This window comes from Schistocerca piceifrons, chromosome 2 (assembly GCF_021461385.2).
Source record: "Schistocerca piceifrons isolate TAMUIC-IGC-003096 chromosome 2, iqSchPice1.1, whole genome shotgun sequence".
NCBI classification, from domain to species: Eukaryota; Metazoa; Arthropoda; class Insecta; order Orthoptera; family Acrididae; genus Schistocerca; species Schistocerca piceifrons.
Window position 1 is genome coordinate 68,920,952 of NC_060139.1, and position 25,782 is coordinate 68,946,733.

A 25,782-nucleotide genomic window follows, 5' to 3' on the forward strand; every position below is an offset into this window, starting at 1 on the left:
GGTTGGGTTTCTTTGGGGAAGGAGACCAGACAGCGAGGTCATAGGTCTCACTGAATTAGGGAAGGACGGGGAAGGAAGTCGGACGTGCCCTTTCAAAGTAACCATCCCGGCATTTGCCTGGGCGTTTTAGGGAAATCACGGAAAACCTAAGTCAGGATGGCCGGACGCGGGATGGAACCGTTGTCGTCCCGAATGCGTGTGTTCGTATTTAGCGTTTTTACATAGTAGTTTACAAACAAAACTATGTACTATGACGGTATTGTGTTATCTAAATACACTGCCATGACTATAACATCCGAAACCATACTGAACCTTAACTTACCTGTGGAGCGATTAGCGTGTCGGCTCTTTCTCGTGCCCGCGATTTGCCACGGTCCGATTGGTCGCGATCGGCTATTCAGGCGCGCGCGGGACGATTCATGGAGGAGTCGGCGCAGAAGCGAGACGCGGTGGAAGTTGCGCTGGTTACCGAGGGAGGTCAGTGACCCTGTCAGGCGCCGTCGTTGCAGTACTTCTCGTGACGTGGTCGCTGGTGGGCTGTGCGAGCTCGGAGTTCGTTTTGGCCGAGTACGGAAGCAACGCTCGTGAGAGGACGACTTGGTGTGAGACATCACACTATAATCCGTTCAGCATAGGAATAAACCTGATGCAAACAAACACAAACGCGGTGATTGGTCAGAAGCCGCAGCACACGTAAACTGGCGTTGTTACGCTCTTGGAAGTAGGTCCTGCTTATGTTGGTTGGTTGGTTTTGGGGGAAGAGACCAAACAGCGAGGTCATCGGTCTCATCGGAGTAGGGAAGGACAGGGAAGGAAGTCGGCCGTGCCCTTTCAGAAGAACCATCCCGGCATTTGCCTGGAGCGATTTAGGGAAATCACGGAAAACCTAAATCAGGATGGCCGGACGCGGGATTGAACCGTCGTCCTCCCGAATGCCTGCTTATGTATTAGATATCTTATTACTTAGTTACGTTAAATGAAACTGTAAGATATTCTAATGTATTAACAGCAATCAACGTTTTTCTTAATCACGCTTTAGCTACGTAGCTTTTATTTCAAAAATCATGTACAGACACAGCCTCTGCAGCGTTGTGCTCTGATTGTCGCGCTGTTAATGCGCAGTATGAAAATGGCTGAGGCTGCTTTCTGTTCCGTAGTGAAACACGCGCATGGAACACGGTGAAAAGTGCCGAGAAATAGGCTGTTCTTAATGTTTTTCATAAATGTAAGGAGATAATTGGCTTTTAAAGTTTTCCCAGTATTGTATATACTGCAGTTGTTCAACGAGATCAAACCGGAAGTGTAGCGCACTCGGTTGCTTAATACGCCGGCACGGTAGCTCAGCGTATTCGGTCAGAGGGAAAAACTGAGTAAAGGAATCAACGATCAACTTGAACGGATGTCTTGTGACGTCCGCCCAGACCAAACGCAACGACCAATAGCGAACAAAATGGAAAAAAAAATGCTACGTTAAGTAATCACATTTGATCGTGCTGTGGTTAAAAACTCTAACGTGTAAATTTTTTTCTCGTTCTATTTGAAATACCCTACATCTCGTAACTACAGCCGGCCCCAGTGGCCGAGCGGTTCTAGGCGCTTCAGTCCGGAACGGCGCGACCGCTACGGTCGCAGGTTCGAATCCTGCCTCGGGCATGGATGTGTGTGATGTCCTTAGGTTAGTTAGGTTTAAGTAGTTCTAAGTTCTAGGGGACTGATGACCTCAGAAGTTAAGTCCCATATTGGTCAGAGCCATTTTTTTCGTAACTACAAAACTCATCATCATATTTATGAATAATGCACGACTTCTTGTTTCTAATTACATAATGGACGCGAAATTCCTGTTTCCATTTCCAATACAAATTCATAATTATCGATGTTTTATGAAAGACTGTTCATAGTAGTTGTTGAAGTTAAGAAAACATAACAATTTAATTTTTTGAAACAAAAATGAAAAATCAAATCCTCTTTATTTGGTCTGTGCCCATCGTATCGTAGAAACATGAAAAACAATCATTTTCACAGCATCGAACACATCATACAAATGCTGCATTTTTATTTTTGCTGCTGTACCATTACAATATGAACCCAACAGAAAAGATGTGGTTCAAATTGTTCAAATGGCTCTAAGCATTGTGGGACTACTGAGGTCATCAGTTCCATAGACGTAGAACTACTTAAACCTAACTAACCTAAGGACATCACACACATCAATGCCCGAGGCAGGATTCGAACCTGCGACCGTAGCAGCAGCGAGGTTCCAGACTGAAGGACCTAGAACCGCTCGGCTACAATGGCCGGCAGCTGATCTGGAGCCAAGGTGCGGGATTTGGCCCTAAAAGTAACAAGACTGTTAAGCTGCCAGACGTACTGGAACTAACGCTCGCAGCTTTTTCCACATATCACTGCTTAACGCTGGTGGGATATACAACGGATCGTAATAAAACAAGAGAAAATGCTGTGCCTGGTTGGCTTCGTAGATTCTGTTGTTGATAGGTTCGTTCACAACGTAGCAGGTCACACTTCCTGAACTGAAATGTGTTTCTCTGTTTCGGATAAGGAATGAGATAAGAGATTACCAGACGACTGACTGTAAGTAACACCTTCAGTGGCTTCAATATTTAACTATACCGTGAAATCCTTCAATACTCTCTTACGTTACCCACAGCTTACAGAGAAAATTTACCCTGTGGTTAAGTCAGGAATTTTCATCATTCTTATTTTTAATTACAATAGTACGTTAGATAAAAACGGTAACGTGTTGCGGTTTTCGTCTACTCTTCTAAGGAGCGTATTGTGGGAGATTTCCAGTGTATTATTTCATTCTGCTTAAAAATTAAATGAAATTCGAAGCTGTACTGTACCTCTGCTTGTCTTTACGTGTGAACTGCAGCTGGCCACGTCACTGCAACACCGAGCGAGGTGGCGCAGTGGTTAGCACACTGGACTCGCATTCGGGAGGACGACGGTTCAATCCCGTCTCCGGCCATCCTGATTTAGGTTTTCCGTGATTTCCCTAAATCGTTTCAGGCAAATGCCGGGATGGTTCCTTTGAAAGGGCACGGCCGATTTCCTTCCCAATCCTTCCCTAACCCGAACTTGCGCTCCGTCTCTAATGACCTCGTTGTCGACGGGACGTTAAACACTAACCACCACCACCACCACCACCACGTCACTGCAGGCTAGCTGTACCAGCTGAAAGGCCAGTGCTGTACACGTTAAATGCGCCGGTAAAGCTGTCGTTCCATATTATCGCTAAGTCGATGTGCGAGGAAAGCAGAGCACAAAACATACCCTTATCGTCGTACTTGACAGTACTGGAGACAGCTTGGCCGTTGTCCCACGTGAAACGGAAATCCAATGAGGTTCCAGCAAACGCGCAAGAATACATAATGCACTGTTTACATCAGGTTTATTCCTATGGTGAACGGATTATAGTAACGGGACTGGGGCCTAGCTACATCTGGAGGACAGTGTAGCCACGCAGAGGCCTGGACACAACCGTATGCATCCTGTCATTGTGCCAAGATTTCTGTCTGCCGATTCCACCTTCAGCTGTCTTAATTGTGGTGGATAAGGTGTTTTCACATCCAGGATTGTTCTTGCACGATTAACTGTTGGGTGTCGCTTAACGACTTTCGCGTTGAGCTGTGTTACCTGAAACGTGCTGTCGCGTTTTGTGTGTGGGAGTTCCTCGCCCTGTGGGTGTCGTTTTCCTAACGAGTACTACCTGTGACTATTGCGTAATTTACTGGGTATAGCTTGCGAAAGCTGTGGGAATCGTTGACACTGTATAGAGCTTGCGTCCGGAAAATTTTGCTGCAGTAATTTAAAGCCCCAGTTCTATAAGCGCGACTGTGGTAAAGGCCGTTATGTTGTTTCAAGTATGTTATATTGAATAGCAGCGTGTGTAGTCCTAATTGTGAGTCAGGAAAATTGCTGGTAACGATTGCTCTTGCAGTACTTCATTATGTACTGGTTACCTATGCTCAGGTGTGTGCGCAATCAACTCAAATATGCAATGCCATTATAGTTGTAAATCTAAAGGTGTAATTTTATCGTCTCTCTATAATGAACTGTGCTTTTACTGCCAGAGTATTTCAGTAAGCTTCCTATGTCAATCATTTGATGCTTTAAGTAGCAATGATTACGTGCTTTAAAATATTGCCATTTGCTTTAAGAACTTCAGGCTTATTGGCGTTTGCAAGGCTGTACGTTAATGTCTGTATGTACATGCGGAAGTTTGGCTGGCTTCACAGTTGGCGTAAAGTGGGCCCTGTTCTAATAGTTCGTTTGGAGTGTTATAGAAGAAACACGTATTTTCTAAGCCGGTTGGACTGCTCCTCACGCTTTACCGCGTGACCAGTACAACTAAGTGGGTTTACGACCGCGGAAGGCTGCTAAATTTGAGTACTGTAATCTATGCACATATTCTATCTCGAAGAATTTTTTTTGAATTTAAGACTGTATTGTAAAGCATGTTTATTGGTGGTATAATCTGTTCAAAGAATTTCAACCCCTTTTGGAGCCGTCAGGCTTGTTAGTCCTGTGTGAAATAATTTTGTTTAAAGTACCTGCATTGAACAAGTTGAATACCTGTACAGAATTTTCTTAAAACTGCCTATTCTTTTTTCTTAAAACTGCCTATTATTTTTTCTTAAAAAAAAAGAAAACTGTTTTGCAACTACGTTTTCTCACAATCTAAAGCATAAGTTCCAAGCTAAAAAAAGTCTTTTACTGAAGGATATCGCTGACAGTTGTCTTAAAGTGTACATTCTTAAACGTACGCTTGTTACTTTGCAAGATTTTTCTGAATTTTTTTTTTACTTATTACCTGAACAATTAATACGTTGTAATATCATTGTCTCTGTACTATTACCAGTGTTGGTTGTTTCGATGCCTGGTAAATAAAGTTTGTTGTTGAGAATCCTCTACATACTTGGTTCTTTCACTCCCCGCAGTCTTCAGTCCTACTGTCAACGTATCATATACATGATATTTACCATAAAACCTATAAACTGTCTAATGGTGGTCGAAGCAAGCAGTGTTTCCAATTCGTGGGCGGAAGATAATGAAGATTCACCATATGCGGCAATTTTAAAAATAACGCAAGCTGAATAATGGATACGATAATTTGGAGTATATTTTTCCTAGAGATTAGTGAGCCTGTAGAAAGTGGTTTTTACTATCGCATGATCAGAAAATACGAGGGTTGGAATTTTAACAGTGGCAACTACTTATTTACAGCTCGTACAAAATAGATACGTGTTTCAAAGTTTTACTGACCTTCAAAGTAGTCACCAGCATTGTGTATAGCCCGTTGCCAGCCATGTGGAAGTCGTAGGATACTCTTAGCAGTGCCAGCTGTGCTGACAGTTCGAGCGGCGCAGTCTATTTCCCGACGAATTTGTAGCAGTTCTGAAGTGAATGCCGTGAAGTATTTCCTTCATTTCAGAAATGGAGCTGAACTTACGAGGGCTTAAGTCAGGGGAGTGCAGTAGGTGGTATAGCAGTTAGCAGCCCCAGCAGTCAAACAAATCTGGTCGTAGGTTGTGTTCCAAAAATGAACAGCACAGAGACAGAAGTGATGACACTTTCTGCAGGACCTGACCTTCTTTTGCAGGACAATGCTCAAGCACGTACAGTGCAAGCTGTTACTGATTTGTATGACTGATGGGGTTGCTAAGTGCTATACCACCTAGTACACTCCCCTGACGTAGGCCCTCGTGAGTTCAACTCGATTTCTAAACTGAAGGGAACACTTCACGGCATTCGCTTCAGAACTGCTACAAATTCGTCGGGCAGTAGACCGCGCCGCTCGAACTGTCAACACAACTGGCGCTGCTAAGAGTATCCTAAGACTTCCACATCGCTGGCAACTGGTTATACACAGTGCTGTTGACGACTTTGAAGGTCAGTAAAAGTTTGAAACACGTATCTATTTTGTACGAGCTGTAAATAAGTAGTTGCCTCTATTAAAGGTCCAATCCTCGTATTATCGTTTAGGTATGTTCATGGAACGTGTCAGTGCGTAGTCTACGGTATTCTGGTTAGAAAATTTGTAAACAAATAAGAAATAATAAAACACGAAAGAACAGTGTATACGTGTAATTACACTCTAAAAATAAAGTTTTCGACTACTGCGAGGAACTCCTGAACAAAATTAGAGTGAGCCACAAGGAAACCTTTCAGCTTGGATTTGAGTGCTTGGGTCTTATCATATAATTTATTTCAGTTCCGCTGGAATCGTGCTGAAAATGAAAAGTGCTGAATACTGCACATCATTCTGTAGAATGCATAATGCAGAGCTACCGAAGTGTACGCCTTTTTTTCATTTATTTTTCACGGAACGATTGTTATAGTTTCTTCTGAATACGTCAATATTGTCAACAACAAATCTCGCGATGGAGTATATGTACAGGAAAGGCAGAGACAGCATTCCGAGATGCCTGAACTGTGGCCTACACGGTTCACAAACCGCCATTATAAATCAGTCTTATCGTCCGTCTCTGGGCTCAGAGTTTTCTTGGTGAATGCACGGAGTTGTCCCAGAATACAACACCACACAGGATAATAAAAGTGGAAGCAAATAAGCAAGCCTTCGTGTGTCAGTGTCACAGGCAATGGACACCATTGTTATAGCGAAGGTAGCAGCTTTCAGTACCGGCACCAAATCCTTGAAGTGATAATCCCAAGAAAGTCTTCCATCACTCTCGGTCTTAAAAACTAAAAATGGTCGACTTGACTGACCGTTAGACCCGCTTCGAACAGCAAAATATGGCTTTTACATGTCATCCGTGTCAGAAACTGTATGTATTGCGTTTTGTTACAGCTAAGCATTAAGCAGTTCTCTGAAAGTCACGTGCTGCTTTTACTGAAGACCCTGTTAACAACATCCACGTCTTTCGCAGTAACGCTTGTGTCATCTGCAAACAGAACAATATTTGTATCATCTGCCACGTTTAGTGGTAGATCATTGGTATATATCAAGAGAGCAATGAACCGTGAACAGAATCCAGTGGCACCCCTCTCTTTACATGTCGCCAGTCACATTCAAACGTCTTCCCTGTTAGTTGACACTGGAGGACATCCTTCTACTTCCTACTTTCCGGATATGAAGGTAACCAGTGTTGAGCTCCTTCTCTAATCCCATAATGCTTCATCTTAGGTAAAAGAGTTTCGTGGTCCACCACAGTCGCATGCTCTGGTTAAATCAAAGAAAATACTAGTGTCCTCAGCCTACCGTTTAACACTGTTAGTGCCTCACACACAGAATAATAAACAGCCCGTGCTAAACCCAAACTGAGAGTCTCGCAGCAAATTATGTGTGCTAAACTGTGCTACTAACCTGCTACACATTGCTTTCTCAAAAACCTTTGGAAAATGGTAGTAAAGAAACTGATCGCTAATTGACTACGTTACCTCTTTTATGCTTTTTACAAAGTAGTTTCACTAACGAGTATTTCTATCTGTCCGAAAACAGATCACATTTGAAAGATACGTTGCACAAGTGACTAATTACAGAGTTAATGCATGGTGCACTGACCTTTGTAATCCTAGCTGCAATTTCACCACATCCATGGGAGTCTTCACTCTTTAATGATGTAATAATTACTTCAGTTACATTTTAGCTTGTTTGCTGTACCTGCATGTGATGTAATTGTCAAGGAACATCAGCTTTCACGAGCTTTACGTAGTTACTTCTACCAATTAAACTTTTGATTTAACTAACCAACTACTGACGAGAAGTTATTATTAAATCTTTTACAAACCTGTATTTGATCCTAAAAGTTTCATTCTCACACAGCAGAGGTGTAATGTGTTGAGTACCAATATTTTTGGCTGATACTTCTTTCTCAAATGACTGTATAATTTTAATTTTGTTCTGAGAGATTTCTATTCTCTTGGTGTAATGCATTGTTTTAGGTTGTCTGATGACATTCCTCAGATTTAACAATATTCTCTGTAGTGAAATACAGTTTCCGGGCTCTGATTGCTCTTCATACTACGATACTGCTACCGTTTCTTCCTACACTCTATTGTAATGCCGTTCGTTATCCAAATCATGTTCATTAGTACTGAAAATGTGCCTGTACGTTTTTGTATTGGGAAAGAGCTGTTAAAGAATGTGATAATGTTTTAAAGAAATGCATTATATATGCGATTCAAGTCGTCAGTATTCTAGACTTCTTGCCACGTTAGTCCTTAGAGATTGGATTCAAATATCTGCATGTTGTTGTTGTTGTTGTGGTCTTCAGTCCAGAGACTGATTTGATGCAGATCTCCATGCTACCCTATCCTCTGCAAGCTTCTTCATCTCCCAGTACTTACTGCAACATACATCCTTCTGAATCTGCTTAGTGTATTCATCTCTTTTGCCTCCCTCTATGATTTTTACCCTCCACGCTGCCCTCCAATGCTAAATTTGTGATCCCTAGAAGCCTCAGATGTCCTACCAACCGGTCCCTTCTTATCAAGTTGTGCCACAAACTCCTCTTCTTCCCTATACTATTCAATACCTCCTCATTAGTTATGTTATCTACCCATCTAATCTTCGGCATTCTTCTGTAGCACCACATTTCGAAAGCTTCTATTTTCTTCTTGTCCATACTATTTATCGTCCATGTTTCACTTCCATACATGGCTACACTCCATACAAATACTTTCACAAACGACTTTCTGACGCTTAAATCTTTACTCGACCTTAACAACTTTCTCTTCTTCAGAAACGCTTTCCTTGCCATTGCCAGTCTACATTTTTTTCTTCTCTACTTCGACCATCATCAGTTATTTTGCTCCCCAAATAGCAAAACTCCTTTACTACTTTAAGTGTCTCATTTCCTGATCTAATTCCCTCAGCATCACCCGACTTAATTCTACTACATTCCATTATCCTCGTTTTGTTTTTGTTGATGTTCATCTTATATCCTCCTTTCAAGACACTGTCCATTCCGTTCAACTGCTCTTCCAGGTCCTTTGCTGTCTCTGACAGAATTACAATGTCATCGGCAAACCTCAAAGTTTTTATTTCTTCTCCATGGATTTTAATACCTACTCCGAATTTTTCTTTTGTTTCCTTTACTGCTTGCTCAATATACAGATTGAATAACACCGGGGAGAAGCTACAACCCTGTCTCACTCCCTTCCCAACCACTGCTTCCCTTTCATGTCCCTCGACTCTTATAACTGCCTTCTGTTTTCTGTACAAATTGTAAATAGCCTTTCGCTCCCTGTATTTTACCCTTGCCACCGTCAGAATTTGAAAGAGTATTTCGGTCAATATTGTCAAAAGCTTTCTCTAAGTCTAGAAATGCTAGAAACGTAGGTTTGCCTTTCGTTAATCTGTATTCTAAGGTAATTCGTAAAGTCAGTATTGCCTCAAGTGTTCCAATATTTCTACGGAATCCAAACTGATAATCCCCGAGGTCGGCTTCTACCAGTTTTTCCATTCGTCCGTAAAGAATTCGTTTTAGTATTTTGCATCTTTGACTTATTAAACTGATAGTTCGGTAATTTTCACATCTGTCAACACCTGCTTTCTTTGGGATTGGAATTATTGTATTCTTCTTGAAGTCTGAGGGTATTTCGCCTGTCTCATACATCTTGCTCACCAGATGGTAGAGTTTTGTCAGGACTGGCTCTCCCAAGGACGTCGGTAGTTCTAATGGAATGTTGTCTACTCCCAGGGCCTTGTTTCTACCCAGGTCTTTCAGTGCTCTGTCAAACTCTTCACGCAGTATCGTATCTCCCATTTCATCTTCATCTACATACCCTTCCATTTCCATAATATTGTCCTCAAGTACATCGCCCTTGTATAGATCCTCTATATACTCCTTCCATCTTTCTACTTTCCCTCCTTTGCTTAGAACTGGGTTTCCATCTGAGCTCTTGATATTCATACAAGTGGTTCTCTTTTCTCCAAAGGTCTCTTTAATTTTCCTGTAGGCAGTATCTATCTTACCCCTAGTGAGATAAGCCTCTACATCCTTACATTTGTCCTCTAGCCATCCCTGCTTAGCCGTTTTGCACTTCCTGTCGATCTCATTTTTGAGATGTTTGTATTCCTTTTTGCCTGCTTCATTTACTGCATTTTTATATTTTCTCCTTTCATCAGTTAAATTCAATATTTCTTCTGTTACCCCAGGATTTCTACTAGCCCTCGTCTTTTTACCTACTTCATCCCTCAGAGCTACCCATTCTTCTTCTACTGTATTTCTTTCCCCCCATTCCTGTCAATTGTTCCCTTATGCTCTCCCTGAAACTCTGTACAACCTCTGGTTTAGTCAGTTTATCCAGGTCCCATATCCTTAAATTCTCAACTTTTTGCAGTTTCTTGATCTGCATAACAAGTGGATTTGTCTCCCTAAATCTTTTGTTTACAGCTTCAGGGTACTACTCTGTGGGGTCCTGGCCACTCGTCGCATATAGGGTGCCTAAAGGATGCTGCTTTCTCGGATAGCTATACAACAGTTCAAGCAAATGACATCTAATAGTTTTTATTACAATAAGGAAGACTGACAATACTTAACTATGGATTTACAACGAGTTGTCGCAAGCAATGGGCGACATGCAAACAGTCAATGTCCTTCACTATATACAATGTCCGTGTAAGCGTTCGCACTCCTTCATAAGTCACTGCTGTCGTTAACATCACTGTTCATCTAGGCCTCTCTCCTAGTGTCCGTGTAGTCTCTTCGTATTGAGACCGCTCCTGTGGTGGTCCGGTTCTACTCTTCGGGCTATTGGGTGACGTAGTCTCACAGCCTTCTCTGCTGTTGCGTTTATCGTCTTCGTACCGGCGCTTGTCGATATGCCGGAACAGACTCTCCTTGATTCCTTTCAGTATCACTGTCTGTGCATCAAGGTCTGACACGCCATTACTGATTGTTCTCATACTGTGTCCATCAAACGGAGAACAATCTATGAAGATTTTGCCTACCATCATACTGCTGTTTCCATGAACTCTAGTTGGATTAATATATATGAATAAAAATATAAATGTCCGTTTGTCCAAAATCATATATCTCAGAGAGTTCATCGCCGATCAGCTTGCCTTGAAATTTTGACACAACGTTGCATACATGATGTTGAGCACGCTAACATGTACGCCCTCATTTATACGGATATAAATATTCGTTTGTACAAAATCTTTGAAAGTTCTTCGCTGATTGCTTTGGAATTTTGACATATTGTATTCGAATAAGCGTGTGTTTTATATACCTGCCGTAGCACCATATGGCACATATAAATGTGTATGTAATATATAAAGGGGATACGTTGTTAGCAAAAAGTGATGAGTAGTATTTGCTCGGGCTGACTCCAGCTACGCACTGTAAAAAACGAAATTATAAATATATGCCGAAACAATAGAGAAAAATCTTGTGGCGACTCTTAGGAGGACCACCTGTATATATCATAAATAAAAACGTGATACTGTATGTATTTATGTACCATATGGCACTCCCGTAGGTACATTAAAACACGAGCGTATTTGAATGCAACGTTGTGTCAAAATTTCAAAGGAAACGGTGGTGAACGTCCGGAGATTTAATGTTTTGATCAAAGAACATCAGATTTTTGCTAACTACGTATCCCCTTTATATATTACATATACTTTTATAGGTGCCATATGGCACTTCAGCAGGTATATAAAACACTCGTATTCTAATAAAACATTTTGACAAAATTTCAAAGCAATCGGTGAATAGCTTTCAGAGATTTACGATTTTGTACAAACGAACATTTCTTTCTTTCTTTCACTGGTGCCATGTCCCGCACTGACGCAGAGTCGGCATTGTTAGGAACGTATTTGGCAAGGTTAGGATGAACGGGTAGCCGGATGCCCTTCCTGCCGCCACCCCGTATCCGCCGGGATGGAACTTGTGTACCCCTGCGTCTAGTGTAATTCATGGAATAGTGCGAACGTGTTCAGATGTCGGCGAATCGTGTAACTGTAGCGGAACGTGGGAACCAGCCCGGTATTCACCTAGCGGGATGTGAAAAACCACCTAAAAACCACATCCCTCGTCGTTAATCCGCTGGGCGGATTTGATCCGGACCGGCGCGCCTACCCTAGTCCAGGAAGCAGCGTGTTAGCACTCTCGACTCTCCTGGCGCGTTACAAACGAACATTTACATCCATATAAATACAGATGTAAATGTTAGTGTTGTCAAGATCCTTAAATCTCCGAAAGTTCTTCCCGATTGCTTCGAAATTTTGAAACAACATTGCATTCGAGTACACGCGTGTTTTTACGTACCTATTTTTAAATACATGTAATTTGTGAATAGATATGTAATATAAAAAGGGGAACGTTATTACCGTTATTACCAAAAACCTCGAAAAGTTCTTGTTATGAAACTTCCTGACGGATTAAAACTGTGTGCCAGACCGAGACTCGAACTCGGGACCTTTGCCTTCCGCGGGCAAGTGCTCTACCATCTGAGCTACCCAAGCACGAAGCTGTGGGGACGGGTCGTTAGTTGTGCTTGGGTAGCTCAGACGATCGTACCGAACGTACTGGATTACTGGCAATACTTGCAAGATGGACACACAAAACTGTTATGGCTACAAAAGTACAAGGATTGATTTGCCAATTTCCTAGTAACGGTTTTTGCGGACCCGCCATATACTTGGGTGTGCCAGGTGCGCAAAGATGAGCGGCGCTGCTGTCGTTGTGAAACCGACCAAGTAAAGTGATCAACTAAGGACAACTATGCGAGTATGCGACCTAGGAAGAACTAAGACTTGCACAGTTAGCAATGGGATGTACTTCGAATTTTGTTTTAATATCTATAAATACTTTCCTTTAGGGTGCCACAGGTGGCCCCATTTTGACTTTGTTGTTATTTCATGCTGCATGGTAGAACGGCAGCAAAGTTCCTTCCAGGACAGTTACACTCCTGGAAATTGAAATAAGAACACCGTGAATTCATTGTCCCAGGAAGGGGAAACTTTATTGACACATTCCTGGGGTCAGATACATCACATGATCACACTGACAGAACCACAGGCACATAGACACAGGCAACAGAGCATGCACAATGTCGGCACTAGTACAGTGTATATCCACCTTTCGCAGCAATGCAGGCTGCTATTCTCCCATGGAGACGATCGTAGAGATGCTGGATGTAGTCCTGTGGAACGGCTTGCCATGCCATTTCCACCTGGCGCCTCAGTTGGACCAGCGTTCGTGCTGGACGTGCAGACCGCGTGAGACGACGCTTCATCCAGTCCCAAACATGCTCAATGGGGGACAGATCCGGAGATCTTGCTGACCAGGGTAGTCGACTTACACCTTCTAGAGCACGTTGGGTGGCACGGGATACATGCGGACGTGCATTGTCCTGTTGGAACAGCAAGTTCCCTTGCCAGTCTAGGAATGGTAGAACGATGGGTTCGATGACGGTTTGGATGTACCGTGCACTATTCAGTGTCCCCTCGACGATCACCAGTGGTGTACGGCCAGTGTAGGAGATCGCTCCCCACACCATGATGCCGGGTGTTGGCCCTGTGTGCCTCGGTCGTATGCAGTCCTGATTGTGGCGCTCACCTGCACGGCGCCAAACACGCATACGACCATCATTGGCACCAAGGCAGAAGCGACTCTCATCGCTGAAGACGACACGTCTCCATTCGTCCCTCCATTCACGCCTGTCGCGACACCACTGGAGGCGGGCTGCACGATGTTGGGGCGTGAGCGGAAGACGGCCTAACGGTGTGCGGGACCGTAGCCCAGCTTCATGGAGACGGTTGCGAATAGTCCTCGCCGATATCCCAGGAACAACAGTGTCCCTAATTTGCTGGGAAGTGGCGGTGCGGTCCCCTGCGGCACTGCGTAGGATCCTACGGTCTTGGCGTGCATCCGTGCGTCGCTGCGGTCCGGTCCCAGGTCGACGGGCACGTGCACCTTCCGCCGACCACTGGCGACAACATCGATGTACTGTGGAGACCTCACGCCCCACGTGTTGAGCAATTCGGCGGTACGTCCACCCGGCCTCCCGCATGCCCACTATACGCCCTCGCTCAAAGTCCGTCAACTGCACATACGGTTCACGTCCACGCTGTCGCGGCATGCTACCAGTGTTAAAGACTGCGATGGAGCTCCGTATGCCACGGCAAACTGGCTGACACTGACGGCGGCGGTGCACAAATGCTGCGCAGCTAGCGCCATTCGACGGCCAACACCGCGGTTCCTGGTGTGTCCGCTGTGCCGTGCGTGTGATCATTGCTTGTACAGCCCTCTCGCAGTGTCCGGAGCAAGTATGGCGGGTATGACACGCCGGTGTCAATGTGTTCTTTTTTCCATTTCCAGGAGTGTATAACGTGTAAGGACATACTATGATTTTTTGAATAATAAAGGTTTCTGTTTCTCCTACCTTCCTTAAAAAATTGGTACAGCACTTTTTTTAAAGTGGCTAAAAAAAAGAGGGTAGAGCACTTTCCCGCGAAAGGCAAAGGTCCCGAGTTAGAGTCTCAATCTGGCACACAGTTTTAATCTGCCAGTAAGTTTCATATCAGCGCACATTCCGCTGCAGAGTGAAAATCTCATTCTGGAGTTCTTGTTATGATTAGAGCACTGAATTCACAATAACAATAAACAAGGCTCGAGATCAGAGAGAAGGGAAAAAAGGGAGACAGACAGAGGGTGGGAGGAAACGGACCGACGAAAAGGAGGATGGTTCAAATGGCTCTGAGCACTATGGGACTCAACATCTGTGGTCATCAGTCCCCTAGAACTTAGAACTACTTAAACCTAACTAACCTAAGGACATCACACACATCCATTCCCGAGGCAGGATTCGAACCTGCGACCGTAGCGGTCGCGCGGTTCCAGACTGAAGCGCCTAGAACCGCTCGGCCACCCCGCCGGCGGAAAGGAGGAGATGGACGACGAGGGAGAAGAGGATGAGATGAGGAAAGTTGGGAGGAAAAGATAGACATAGAAAAGGGGAGGAGGTGATGGATAGAGACGGGAGAGAAAGAGGAGCAGCAGGAGATGGAGAGTCCGGAGGAGGAGAAGATGGACAGAGAAATGGGGGAGGACTATGATGAACAGTGAAAGAGGGAGAGAAAGAGGGGGCAGGAGGCCATGGTGAAAGAGGGGTAAGAGCAGATGGATAGAGAAAGGAGGAGAGGTGATGGACAGACTTAAGGGGAAGGGGAAGGAGAAGTAGAAAGAGAGGGAGAGGAGGAAATGGACAGATACAGTGTGGAGATGGAGATCAGGACGTATATCCAATTCTCATATGTATTACAAACGTCTCCTTTCTCATTTCTCTCTCTTCCAGTTAACCTAAATGAGTCGCAGCAACACATTAGTAGTAGAGTAAAGAGAACATCACCGCACATTCTAGGTTGTCTACATCAGGGCAAGCAAACATTCTAGGCAAATCTATTGTTCTCTTTTGATTGACAGGTCCTTAACCAATTGTTCTGGTAAGTGGATTATGATCGCCTGGTGATCATCTGTCCTTCTGAGGTACCCGACCTCCCCCGCCCCTCTCCCCCCTCCTACTCCCCCACACCTCTGAGCACTCCACTCACAAGGTCCATTTTGGTATCAAATTAATTGACTAATTAATTAAATGTACGGCATGTGCTGCACGGACGGCTGTAGCTACAGAAACTTTATCAACGACTGCTATAGGTATGGGCAACCTCCCTCTCCCTGATGTACCTCGTAATTCACCTGTTTTTCCAGTTTCTTGATCATATTAATTAGCTGATTTATTGGCGTGGGCCCTCTTCGGAGCTGTTTCTGTCGGCGATATTCCTGTAGTGCAGCGCTGCTACTGCTGCCGTTCATATAAGAGAACTTTACCGGCAGTTGAAGGTCTTTCTCCTCGATTAACATTGCGTTTCATACGGAAAGCTTCAACCTTCTTAAGCCATTATGCCAACAGTCACATCACAAAAAGGTATCAACACTCGTCGCAATATGACAAACAGCTTACTGACGTGAAAACAGGAAACATTTCGCATTTTGACTGTTTATAGCGCCATATTTTCACCTGAAGCAGAAAGTCGAACTAATATTTTTTTTTTTTTTTTCAGAATACATCGCGAGCACACAGATTAATGAAGATACCTACGACGTTTCAGCGTTCTGCAATGTATACAGCCCGCACTGCAGCACGTGGAACGCCGTCAGTTTAATTACAACCACCCAGCATATACCGCGAAATTGCTACTCCATGTAGTACGAAGTGTCATTTCTTCCCACTTAAAGGAAGACTGATAATTTTCGAGAAACAACGAAGACTTTATGGCGGGATTCACGCCGAAGAAAATTTGTGTGTTACAAGTAAACACACTGAGTTAACGAGCAGTCAACATAGACAATCAAGGAGTATAGATAGCCAGACAGCCAGCGTTAATGCAACGGAACAAATGTAGTAAAATAAAACTTTGAAGACCCCGCCGAACTAGGTATTATGATTTTAGCCAAAGTGAATTCGATAAGCATGTAAAACTCACTTCCGCCAATTTACTAGTCCATTGTCTTGGTCTTAAAGCTATCCTTCTTTGTCCGACTCGAAAAGCGTCGAGAAACAAAAAGATATGTTCTGAAACATAAGCTTCCACTCTTGATATGTTTTGCAGAAATGGAGGCTAATGCAAACGAAACGACAGTACATTCAACTCTCTCTCTCTCTCTCTCTCTCTCTCTCTACAGGTTCCGTTCTCGAAGTCCCCTAGTGAATCGTTTCCAAGGTTCTCTGAAACGACTGCAATACATTACTTCCTCAGGCTTTCTCGACAGTCATGTTCCAGAGGTGGTCCATTCATCACGGCAGTGTATGATCGCCTGTTTTCCGGCCACCGATTAAACCTTCTGTAATAAATTTCACGTGGTCTCTAGACATCTATTATGCCGAACAAATTATTAAGTTACTTGCTGTGTGGCGCCGATCGATAGCCTGGTACCGCTTGCGAACTTTCTCGACTTTGAGATGTAAATTGTTCGCTGTTTTGAAGTTGTCAAAAACGACACACTTCAACCGTAGCGATGCTGCAGTAGTCCGCCACCTTCGCATCGCAATTTCCGCACTCTACACTGTTACCTGGAGAGCCCATCGTTCCTAGAAAACCAAGTTTTCTTCTTTTTAACTAAGCTACTGAATAATTTTGCGCTTGTGTATTTGATATACGCAGTTTTGGTAACTAAAACCACTGTTATAAAACGTCATGTAAGTGTTTTTCAGTTCATACCTTCTATGCAAAGTTTGTACTTAAACTTGACGATGGTGACATCAGTGGGATACTATGTAAGTGCATTTCGTGGATTCTTTGAAAATGGCAAAACGCCGGAACGCTTAAGGTATTCTAATGTTAATAAAGAATTACGGTCAAGGGTAAAGTGTTATTAAAGTGCAAACAACTGACCGCTGCATCTCATAAAGGATATATGTATCTAATTCAGTAGAAAGTTAAGGGGTCTTTATTATTGGGAAGTCGAGTTAAGCGACAACATTCTCAGAACCCAGAAACATGTTGTAAGGATTATGTTTAATGTTAGACGCAGAGTTCAGTTGAACTACACCACTGCAGTGGGTCAAATGCATTCGCTTTCGCGTCCGCTCTTACTGGTATTCTAACGTACGGACTCTTAAATCCACCATTACATTCAAGTCTATAGAGACGGTGGTATATGCAGTAATGATGTAAATATATTGTTAGAGAAATTATTATTGCAGGTCGCATACCAAAAAACTGTTTGTGGTGTCACCGCCAGACACCACACTTGCTAGGTGGCAGCCTTTAAATCGGCCGCGGTCCATTAGTATACGTCGGGCCCGCGTGTCGCCACTATCAGTGATTGCAGACCGAGCGCCGCCACACGGCAGGTCTAGAGAGACTTCCTAGCACTCGCCCCAGTTGTACAACCGACTTTGCTAGCAATGGTTCACTGACAAAATACGTTCTCATTTGCCGAGACGATAGTTAGCATAGCCGTCAGCTACGTCATTTGCTACGACCTAGCAAGGCGCCATTATCAGTTGCTATTGATATTGTAAAGAATGTACAGACAAGAGCTATGTTCAACATTAATGGATTAAAGTTAAGTATTCCACCAAGTACCACCTTTTTTCTGAAGTCTAAATACCTTGTCCCGTTCCAGACCTCACGCCAGCCTGCATGAGCTTAAACGCGTGCCTTTCGGCTTCCTCCAAACCCCGTGGGTTGGCCCCTGCCAACCCACAACACTGCTGCCAGAAAAAGTAAGTCAGTTAAATACCAAAACTGCCTTCAGTGTCTCGTGAATTTTATTAATCAAAATCTGTGGACTTCGTTTCCAAATCTCTATCCCGGACGACATTCTAAACCCCGAGAAGAGACAGAGGTTACATGGCCACAGAAATTATTTCGTGAGGCTGGATTAAGCGAAGTTTACTACGAAAAGTGAGGAAGAATGATGTACAGAGCCGGGATATTTACACTGAAGCGCCAAAGAAACTCGTATAGGCATGCATATTCAAATACAGTGGGTCAAATACAATCAAATCAAATAAATATGTAAACAGGAAGAATACGGCGCTGCGATCGGAAATGCCTATATAGGACAAAAAGTGTCTGGCGCACTTGTTAGATTTGTGACTGTTGCTACAGTGGCAGGCTATCAAGATTTAAGTGAGTTTGAACGTGGTGTAATAGTCGGCGCACGAGCGACGGGACACAGCATCTCCGAGGTAGCCATAAAGTGGACCGAGCGAGGTGGCGCAGTGGTTAAACACTGGACTCGCATTCGGGAGGACGACGGTTCAATCCCACGTCCGGCCATCCTGATTTAGGTTTTCCGTGATTTTCCTAAATCGCTCCAGGCAGATGCCGGGATGGTTCGTTTCAAAGGGCACGGCCGACTTCCTTCCCCGTCCTTCCCTAATCCGATGAGACCGATGACCTCGCTGTCTGGTCTCCTTCCCTAAAAAACCAACCAAAACCAACCATAAAGTGGGGATTTTACCGTACGACAATTTCACGGGTGTACCGTGAATATCAGGTATCCGGTAAAACAGCAAATCACCGACATCGCTGCTGCCGGAAAAAGATCCTGTAAGAACGGAACCAACGGCGACTGAAGAGAATCGTTCAACGTGACAGAGGTGCAACCCTTCCGCAAATTGCTGCAGATTTCAAGGCTGGGCCATCAGTGTCACCGTGCTAATCATTCAACGAAACATCATCGAGCCGAAGGCCAACTCGTGTTTTAACACGGAAAATGCAGAATGCATGGCACCTGCTACTCATACATAACTTTTTTCTGAATTGTATGTCAATACTTGTAATTTAAATGCTTTCTTTTAATAAGTAAGGACATTGATTCACTGAATGTGTACATTTAGGTAGAAGTCTGTTGACTTTTCATTGTATTTATCTGTGTTTTACTGTGAAACTTATAAGCTCTGGGAAAAGCCAAAGGAATTGTTATTTGCATCGACTAGCAACGATAATAGCAGTGCTTGTGCGTTGTAAAATCTTTGGATAGGGGGTTGTTGCGCAGAGCGCGCGGAGAGAGACACGTTCCAGCGCTTGTAGTGTGCGGAAGTGTGGTGTTATCACTCTCGCAGTAGAGTGCACCATTTTCGGCGTGTATGCTCGCCGGCCAGATGTCTAGAGCAAGAGTACGGACAGTGGACGGGCGGTAGAGGCTGTATTAATTACGATTGCCCGTTCCTATAATTAGCCGTGGCTCCACAAGATGCTACCGTCTTCAACAACAGCAGCAGTTCCAGCAACACAGTTTCGTCGTCGGCTCCTACTTTCGTCGTATGCACAGCACTGAAGTAAGACTGTTCATTGGTAGAAAGTATTAACGGCTAACCCAGCAGCTCAACTGAATGTGATCTGATTGATAAGATTTATTTAAATAACAATCAGCTAAACTCAGGGCGATTGTGTTCTCATTCCCCTGAGACATTGTTACCAAGCAGGATCCTTGTTCCTTTTTTTTTCCTAATATGCTAACTGAGTGTCATTAGAAACAAACTGAATAGTTACAGCCAGTTTATTAATGAATAATTTCTCTTTTAAGAATTTTAGCCTCAGCCTACTTTCAAGTAACTGTTGTACAACGGAGGCTTCAGTATATGGCTAAAGTAAAGCAATTTCATTTTTCAAGTTTGAGAATCAATCACTGAAAAAAAATCCAAATCTAAAGAAATGTGCAAATTAAGAGTGCGGAAGTTTTATTTATTTTACATATAGCTTGGAGCATATGGCTGTTTGGTTTGGTACGTATTAAAGTATTTAATTCTATTCAAGTAAGTAAAAAAGGCTCAGTTGTTCAGACAATAACATGAAATCCAATTTGCAAAATAAGTAATGGCAAAGTAAAAAGTGCTTCCTTTTTTCCTAAATTTCTTTGTTGACGTTATGCTGAGGTCACTGAAAGTCATTGATCACGTAACGAAGATCAGTACTAACGTACAGTTTAACTGCATATTTTCAAATCATTACTCGATTGCCTTTTTCAAAATTTAATGCCAAACATAACGTAAGAGTCACTTCTCAGTTTTCTTTATCATTACATACTCATTTAAAATTAGTGTCAAAAATAGAAGTGGCAACCTTTAGTTGCCACGTCAGTGTTTAATAATACAAGATTTTCTTTCCCCCATCATCTTGTACAGGATTTTGGATGTAAATTGCCCTAGTGGGCTGGCGACCGTTAATTACTTCCTTTTCGTTCATTAGTGTAACTTTCGGATTCATGATCACTGATACCCCTTTCTGTCCAGTGTTGTTCGTGAGTGAATGCACAAAATAACTTCCATTTTCCAAATTATAGCCCTGTTCGGTTTAATTACTTTTATTTTTAGTAGACTTTCCGTCAGAAGGGTCGGTTGTACACTTTCTTCCTACTTATCGGTATCATTTCTTCGGGAAAGATAGCCTTATCCAATTAGTAAAAATCCATTAGGCATACACGCGATCCACGGTCATATTTTATATCGCAAGCAGGATAGGCCGATTAGTAAGAGGGAGGTTACAGTGTACACTTGATGACTGCACGACATAAAGCTTTACGCTCCACCTAGGCCCGCTAACATCGACACTGGACTTCTGATGACTGTAAACATGTTGCCTGGTCGGACGAGTCTCGTTTCAAATTGTATCTAGCGGATGGACGTGTACGGGTATGGAGACAACCTGGGGACTGTCCGAGCTGGTGGAGGCTCTGTAATGGTGTGGTGCGTGTGCAGTTGGAGTGATATGGGACCCCTGATACGTCTAGATAGACTCTGAGAGGTGACACGTAAGCATCCTGTCTGATCACCTGCATCCATTCACATCAACTGTGTATTCAGACGGACTTTGGAAATTCCAGCAGGACATAGTGACACCGTGACACCCCACACATCTAGAATTGCTTCAGAATAGCTCCAGGAACACTCTTCTGAGTTTAAACACTTCCGCTGGCCACCAAACTCCCCAAACACGAACGTTATTGAAAATTTCTGAGATGCCTTGCAACGTGCTGTTCAGAGGAGATCTCCGACCCGTCGTACTCATACGGATTTATGGACAGCCCTGCAGGGTTCATGGTATCGATTCCCACCAGCACTACTGCGCGATCTTTTGCTGGACCTGACTCTGTTACCCTAACGGGTCTTCTTAAGAAAAACCGAACTGACACAACTGTTTCACAGTTCACATATTCACTAATACTATTTATCGACATAAATATTTCTCTTCTTCATACAGAGTTGCAAAGTGTAAATGAAACACTAGGAAAATCAGAAACATCGCATATAAAGGCATCAGTGATTAACATCAATAAAATAATTAATACTAACGCTGTAATACTGTGAAAATGAAATGATCGTATCGCATTGTTGGCCGGGAGGCCCCATGCGGGGGAGTTCGGCCGCCATATTGCAAGTCCTTTTTAGTTGACGCCACGTCGGCGACTTACTAGTCAATGACGATGAAATGATGATGGATACACAACACCCAGTCGTCTCGAGGCACAGAAAATCCATGACCCCGCCGGGAATACAAGTATGCATGCGACAGAATGCGTACGTAATACGTTCCAAAAGCCACACGTAAATACGGGATTTTCCGGTGCTCATACCTCGGGTTCTATTGGTGATAAGAAGATACGATCAAGTGTTTTTAATACCCTTGGCGGCAGGGATCCACAGGAAGGATCGTCTTACTGGGCCGGCCGATGTGTCCGAACGTTTCTAGGCGCTTCAGTCCGGAACCGCGCTGCTTCTACGGTCGCAGGTTCGAATCCTGCCTCGGGCATGGATGTGTGTGACGTCCTTAGGTTAGTTACGTTCAAGTAGTTCTAAGTCTAGAGAACTCATGACTTCAGATGTTAAGTCCCATAGTGCTTAAAGCCATTTGAGCGATTTTGATCGTCTTATTGTCACTATCTTACAGCGCAGGGTGAAAGTATGAATATCGCACACCTCCTTTTGCTTGGGATAATGGAGCAAATCTTTCGGTTCTTCTTGCATTTGATGTGGTCTACGGAGGGCTTGATGGGACTTATGAAGGCACCATTATTTCATGGGCTGTTCCTCGTAAAACCACAAAGAAAGTTTTTTTAATTACTATATTTTCTCCCGTCACCAGCGGACCAAAATCCAGCCGCGGATTCAAGTTGGCTATGCACAGCAAATGCCTGAGATTTTTACAATATTATTCTTAAGATCCAGAACTCGAATAGCCTTGAAAATTTGCTTGATATATTTATCCCTCTCTCAGATCCAGAGGTTCTACGTTTGCCTAAATGTGCACGTAAAATACGTAAAATCCGGTGCAAGGCGAAGACGTAGTTTATAAAGTGACGTAGCACGGAGAAACATGATTTAAACTGTCTCCGTTGTCATCAGAAGGTTCTGGGAACTCCACGTTGAAGTACTGAAGCACATGCAAAATTTTTGTCCACGTGAAATCCGGTCTGAGGCGTAAAATTAGTTTTGCGTTATTTTAATTTCACATGAGTAAACTTTGAAAAGTTTACTGACCAATCGAGTTCTTTTCATATGAGTGACATTACCTGCTGTGGCAGGGAAGAGAAGGCAACCAGCAGAAAACTGCTCCAATCGGAGCACAAGAAAAGGCGAATATGCTCCTCTTTAATAAAAGACTCTGACTGAAAAGTGGCGTGCCAGCTGTCTTAGTCTACTTTCAACACTTTCAAAGATTTTGGCAAAAATATTGGCACATGATCATATTAGCAACTTTTATGCTGAGAGACAAAGAGACAATGGCAGCGGGAAAGAGACGGAGAAGTAATAAATACTGAAGACAGTAGACGGTGGCTGTGTAACAGAAAGAGCGAAGGAGACAACGGCAGTGTCAGAGAAAGAGAAAGACGCAGCGGCAGTGTAACATAGTAGACAATGAAAGAATATTGCTGGGTAAACAGTGAAGGAGACGGTGCCAGTAGGAGGGGAATACAGACAAGGAGAAAGTGGAAGTGGGTGAGAGCCAGTGATAATGAGCGACACAGCCTATGGCAATGACAACGAGGAAGAGAGAGCGGCAGTGAGAAGAGAGAGAAGCAGTGGGAAACAATGAATTAAGCAGAAGTAGTGAGAGAGAACAAGAGGGAGACAGTGATAGTGAGGGGAGACAGTAGTAGTAGTAGTAGGACAGAACGAAGTCAACTGTGACTGAGAGACAGGAGACAGTGACAGTTGGAGAACCACAAAGATACAATGAGAAGAGAAAGAACCATCCGTATAATTATAAAGAGATAGCTATTGAGGCCCCACTTAGGCCATACGTTACTAAGCGCCTTGTTAGAGGTGGCTTCCGATCAGCTGGAGGCTATGCTACTTCACTACTTGACGTCCCGAGCAAGAGTGGACGAGAGCTCGCTAGAAACCTGATACAAGCCGCGGAGCGACGCTGGTCGCAACTCGCGGGTCTAACGATACTAACACGGACCGCAGTCGATAACTGCAACCCGTAGCAAGGGTGGTATCGAACGTTGACACCACAAGCTGCTTGTTAAACAGAGCGCGAATATGTTCGCATGCCAATATTTTTGCGACAAATTTTAAGTGTGCTGAGGAATGTAGAATGAAGCAGCTAGTACTCACTTTTCAGTCTTTTAATACATATTCGCCTTTTTTGTGCCGATATCTGATAACGGTAAATCACTTCATTTATTGCACTTAGATATAATTATATATCTTTGACTTCTTCCCTCATCACAGAAAAAAATTTACGCGAGATTCATAGAACACGATTCATGTAATGCAAAATAAATGTAACAAAAGTTGGCGTTTCTTTAAGCAGCCAATTATGGTTTTTCAGCCAGCCGTCTGATTACGACTGTTTCTAGGGCACCATTGTATTCTGCTGGCTTGTCGTGTTCATCAACATTTCCTCGACGGTCTGGTAGTGCATCGCCTCGAAGAACCTGTTGAATGACGGTTGGATAACGACAAACGAGTCTTCTAATATTTTTTCAATCGCAAGTTTCTACTTTGTGATTCTAATTCCTATTTACAATGTTAGACAGTAGAAGCGACTAGAATCACATTGTTGTGGCTATGAATTTTCAGATGAAAATGATTCATTTTTTGTCAACGTGGATGTACGTTGTCATAGTAATAAGACACCTGTGAAATCCACCGCACCCAGAATAAGCTCAATGTGAATCATGACAATCAGTCATACATTCTGTACGATCCTAGCAAACGAATGAAATTTTTTTAACACAAAACTTACCTAGTAGCAAACGCACAATCCAAGTACGCGCAACGATGTAGATGTGACAATGTCTGTGACTATCAAACATCAATAAATATCTCATATGTAGGCCTACAACCCTTTCCTGTCAGAATTCTCCTACATAGAAGAAAGTTTAGATTTCAACATACGGTGATCTATGGTGGATTACAGTTCAATTTGAGTTAGTATGAGGGGGAATCGGAGCTCATCTGACTAGTGGAAGCATGCCAACCTTGCCGCTCATATAATCCGACCAGAAAAATTTTCGAGACAGTCTGGTTGATCGAACCGGAATTTGCAACCACTTCCAGCGGAACCTCGCTCCGTGGCTCGAATAAGGTATTAAACCTGCGTTTCCGTCTGCATCTATACTCTGCAAATCATTTTATATTACGGTGTGTGGTGGTGCGCACTTCATGTATCTTCATAATTTCCTCCCCTTCCTGTTCTATTCGAGAACACTGAGTGAGAAGAACGGCTGTCGGCTGTCCATATGAGTTCTAATTTCATGTGATGTTGGTTAAACGAGTTGCATGTGGCACTTACATGTTGCCCGTGTCGTCTTGAAACGTACGCTCTCGCAATTTCAAAGGTAAAATCTTTCCGTAATGCACACTAGTTCTCTTGTAGCGTCCGATACAGGCAACTACGAACATCTTCATAGCTCACTAGCGCATACTAAGCTTATCCTTGGCAAAATGTGTCGCTCTTCTTTGACTGTTTCTCATTGTCTCATTAATACAACCTGGCGGGGGTCCCTTGTTAGCGAACAATACTCAAGAGTCATTTGAAGGAGTGACTTTTCTTTATTTTTTAATTTTTTAAAAATCTGTTCCTTGAATGATGAATTACATTTCTTTATAAATCTTCCTATTATCTGCCTGGTAAATGCTTTAGAAGCAACCAGTTGTTATGAGGTCGTTCTATCTTAGGTCGCTCCGGATGGATGACGCAAGATATTTTACATTTGTTACTACTTCCAATGATTACTCTCCGATAATGTCATTGAACAACAATGCGTCTGTCCGCCTATTCATATACAACATGCTGCATTTATTTACGATGTGAGTCGGCTGCCA